The following is a 5,182-nucleotide window of genomic DNA, read 5'->3' as shown; positions in this document are numbered from 1 at the left end:
TATTGATTTGTGCGAAAGGATAGACGCAGGATGTTTTCGATGTTTTGTCATATTTCGCAAAAATCGATGTATTATTTTGGTGCGTCACCCCGCCAAATCACTTAAAGCACTTATTGTCTGTGAAAAATGAACATACCTTTTGAACGCGGTGGGCACGTCGCATGTATGTGCAGTACATGCTGATAACAGCTTTGATATTGAAACGAACGCACATGAAGTACAGAGCGTGAACGATTCACGAGAGCGTGAACGATGAATGGTGGGTTTCATTTTCTGCATTCGCAGCTGTGTATGAGGCCAGGATGACAAAACGACAAAACATTTTTGTCGGCATACCACTTACCGCACGGTTGCACCCTAATCATACATCTCAATTTGAAGTAATCAGGTGTAAGGCATCATCTTTATTTCTTCCCATTCGCGTTTCATTCAGACGTGACAGTACTTCCAAAAAGCTGCACTACGTAGACGCTTCATGAGGTAGCTTCTTGCTAGCTAGACCTTGTCTGTATATATAAATGATGTAACAGCCCCAACTGCCGTCCAACGTTACGATTCAAGGCGCCCTCCTTTCAGTCATGCATACCGTCTCTTGCGATGGCCGCACCCGTGTAAAAGCCGCACCCACCACTTTCAAATAAAAAAAAAATTCCCCAGAAGGTAATTTAAAAATTACCCGTGTAAAAGCCGCACAGACCACTTAAAAAAAAGAAAATCCCCCACAACGTAATTTAAAAATTACCCGTGTATAAGCCGCACCCTTGACTTTTGAGAAGGTCGGCAATCTGTTGTATGGTGCAAAAATTCCGTAGCTTTCTTTTTTTTTTTCGCTGGCAGAACATGGAAGCCGTGCCGTGTTTTAAGCGCTTCCAGGTAACGAAAGCACAGCGGCTGCCTCCAAGACGCTGCCGTCGCTGGTCTGTGGGGCGTCACCACTTAATCCACCCGGCAGGTGAATAGCCAAGAATATGCAGAGCCAGTACAAGTGACTGCTCTAGTTCAATAGAGTCATGTACCACCGAAAACATTTACGAAAAAAAAAAACGTTGTGTCTTTTTTTCTGTGCACTGACCGCGCCCCCGATCTTGATCCTAAATTGCGAAAATAATATATATATATATATATATATATATATATATATATATATATATATATATATATATATATATATATATATATATATATATGTGTGTGTGTGTGTGTGTGTGTGTGTGTGTGTGTGTGTGTGTGTGTGTGTGTGTGTGTGTGTGTGTGTGTGTGTGTATGTGTGTGTGTGTGTGTGTGTGTGTGTGTGTGTGTGTGTGTGTGTATTTAGTTATTTGTTTATTTATTTTGTGATGCTGTCAATCCCATCAGGGATTTTTACAGGAGTGGGTTAGAAGGGTCTGTAGACATTTTTGTACAGGCATACAGGCATAAGCATACAAAACGGTACTTAGTAAGTGTAGACGTTCATAGACCTATGTTAACAGCAATAAGTATGGCAAAAACATAACGCACAAAGAGCTTATTTCAATTACATATGATGTTTTGCAAAGAGACAAAAAGGAAGAAAAGAAGGATAACCATATGGGATATACAATTGATAGCATCATCCATCATTTCACATCACAGATTTCCAAAAACATTTGGTAATTATTACAATGATAAAGACAATGCTGATAACATCACTTAGTCGTGGGTGACAGTACTGTTGGGCCAGCATATTCAACAAATTTGTCAACAGTGGACTGTGCGACTACCGTATGGGATAAATCATTCCAATAGCGTACAGCTCGCGGGAAGAACGAAAAGCTAAATGTATTGTTAGTGCAAGAATATTCTTGGAGTGTAAGGTGATGCTTGTGACGGGTTTCTCTGGATGTGTTATAGGAAATATAGGTGTTAGAATCCACATGGAACCTTATTATGCAGGATGAGATAGAAAAATTTGAGTCGGTACAACATCGCACGACTGCTTAGTTTGTGAAGGCCAATCTCGGATAGCATCTGAGTAGGCGAGTCGGTGCGCCGAAATCGGTTACAGATGAACCGCGCGGCTTTTCGCTGGACAGCCTCAAGAGTAGCGATTTGATTTTGGGCAAAGAGAAACCACGCCACGTTCGCATATTCTGAGACAGGACGTATGATTGTGACATAGGCCAAGAGCTTGGCTTCCAGTCGTAGAGTATCGCAGGGCCCGTTTTAAGAACATAAGCTTTCGCATCGCTTTGCTTGCTAGGTGCTCTACATGAGCCGACCATCCTAAGTCGGACGATATGATAATGCCCAAGTACTTGTACTGAGTGACAGTGTTAAGTATAGTATTATCACAGCCGCATGTAAAAGTAAGCTTGGATTTCTTTTTGTTACTGACATTGAAACTGTTTTATCGAAGTTGATGGCCATTTGCCAGTTTTCACACCATTGGACTATCAAAGAAAAGTCCTTGTTAAGACTAATTTGGTCTTGCCGGTTTAGTACTTCTCTATACAGGACGCAGTCGTCTGCAAATAACCTAATCTTGGATTCAATCTGATTAGTTATGTCAATTATAAACAAAAGAAACAGGATAGGGGCCAAAACGGAACCCTGGGGTACACCAGAAAGTACTGGTACAGTTTCAGAAGTGTGGGAGCCTAACTGAACAAACTGGTGGCGGTCAGACAAGTAATTGCTAATCCAACGAAAAATTGGCCCATCCCCTAGTATATGTTTAAGCTTTAGAAGTAGTTTAGCATGGGAAAGATGATCAAAGGCCTTTGAGAAGTCTAGATAAATTATATCTATTTGTTTCTGGTCGTTAATTCCTTTGGCGAAATCATGTAGTATCTCAACGAGTTGGGTAACGGTAGACAAACCAGTCCTGAAGCCATGTTGGCATAGATGGAGGACATTGTTTACCTCAGTGTACTCGGTAACAGATTTTAAGATAATATGTTCCAAGATATTACAGCATGTACATGTAACAGAAATACGCCTATAAGTTGACTGACAAGAAATATTGCCCGATTTGTAGAAGGGCACTATTTTAGCAATTTTCCATTCTGCTGGGATACATTGTTCGGAGATTGATTTATTGTAAATAAGGCCTAAGTATTAGCTTACAGGCTCGGCATATTGTTTCAGGAAACAGTTCGGGATTCCGTCAGGACCGTTGTACTTTTTATCGTCTAAATTTAGTAATAGTGCGAACACGCCTGCTTCAGTTACGACTGGAGCGCTCAGTGTATCGTTGTGCTTTATATTTTCTGGCCTGTAAGCATGCGGAACGCCATTGTCGGGGGCAAATACGGAATGGAAGAATGTGTTAAACGGTTCCGCTTGTTTCTTTTCTTCTGTCGGCGATAACGGTTTTGCATATGTGTAGAATGCGCTCCTGATGGCCAAAGCCCCGGCCAAAGCATTATGCTAAGTCAGCAGGGCGAGAGGAGACATGAAATCTCGTAAGTTCAGTCGTACATTGTCACATCCAGCCGGTTTTCTAGAATCTGTTATCGCTAATGTCGCCAGCGCAGTCCGGAGCACGCAACTTGCGCGGCGTTCTACAGGCAAGTGCATTCACCTACGTGAAATGAAAAATTGTCTTCCAGCCGACTTTAGCACTAAGCTACGAGAGAAGCCAAGCAGAGCTTCGCGCTACCTGCAGTCGGGCTTTCCCTTTTCTATTTTCTTTTCTTTTTGCGAACCTTTCGCCACCTTGCGGGCTTCCGCAGAACTGAGTTGCAGTTTCGACCTCCACACAATGCAGATATCGCAATCGCACTTATCAACGACATGTTTCCTCGGACGCAGAAGTCGCTGCAAGAGAAAGCTATATTACACGCAACAAGTATTCGATCACTGGTCGATACTCCTGAGCCGTCGATGTTATCTTCGTCGTTGCGGTCGACTGTTATGGTCCCACTCTAAGCGGTTCTCTGAGGGACCTTCTCTACGGATTCGTAACTTTTCCTTCGTTGCTTATTTCACCAGAATTAATCTTTATTACCTTCTTAGCAACACAGTTGTCGCCTCATTCCGCTACTTGGCGAAGTCATTCGCTTTTTAACGCTGGTTTCAATGTTCGAAATACGGACGATGCCTCGCATGTATACCCATCATCCATCCTTATCGCTGCGCAAGTCATACTCGAAGTCCTCATTTCAGACGTTATTCGAGATATGAGCGTTAGGCTTCAAGACTTCAACGCTCTCGTCTCGTATTATTAGCAGGGCTTGCACGGCAATGCTCAATGTTCCAAATATAAGTTTTTGTTGACGCGCGAACTGTCGTTCATGCGTATATTTCTTTCGTATTTCTATTTTTACTTGTATTTCAATATGTGCGACTGTGCCAGTTATATCACGGTCACTGACATTTTTCCCATGTTTGCACCAGGACGTCATGATTAACACAGCTTCCACTCTGGTGCTCCTGGCGACATTTTTAATACAAATAAATATTGATACTTACGTTACTTCAGCAAGAAAGTTGCCAGAAGCATCGATCTGTCTACGCCCTAACATTTTACTCCGTGTGGGTGAGTTGCCAGTCGTCGTGCTGTGAACGCCGTTGCTGAGGTCTTCTCGTTGGGCCAAATATCGCAGCTTTGTGTGAATTAAGTAGAAGACTTTTCTAATAGCGGCCCTCTACAACGCCTACCGATGGGGTAACAGCACGAAAATCTGCAAGGCTGCATCCCCACTTACACTTTTATTTATTTATTTATTTATTTATTTATTTATTTATTTATTTATTTATTTATTTATTTATTTATTTGTGTGTGTGTGTGTGTGTGTGTGTGTGTGTGTGTGTGTGTGTGTGTGTGTGTGTGTGTGTGTGTGTGTGTGTGTGTGTGTGTGTGTGTGTGTGTGTGTGTGTGTGTGTGTGTGTGTGTGTGTGTGTGTGTGTGTTTGTCTGTTTGTTTCTACATTAGAGGCCCCAAGAGACGCACGTCACCAACACCTTTGTTAGAGATTCATAGTTTCTGTACCGTACCGCCAAAATTAACAGACACGACAAAAACATTCAACACGTCACATGGCTGCAACAATTGAAATATTTAAGGCTCTAGAAATATATGTGAAAACACGTGCTTATAGAGATAAAAAAGTGCATGTGACAGGCTCCCTCTTCTTTGTCCCGTCTGTAAATTTTGGCTCTATGCTACAGTTGTCGAGATAGGCCCCAAGTATACAAGGGAGGCAAGGGGAGAAGAAGG

This window comes from Dermacentor andersoni, chromosome 9 (assembly GCF_023375885.2).
Source record: "Dermacentor andersoni chromosome 9, qqDerAnde1_hic_scaffold, whole genome shotgun sequence".
NCBI lineage: Eukaryota > Metazoa > Arthropoda > Arachnida > Ixodida > Ixodidae > Dermacentor > Dermacentor andersoni.
This window is presented reverse-complemented; position numbering follows the sequence as displayed.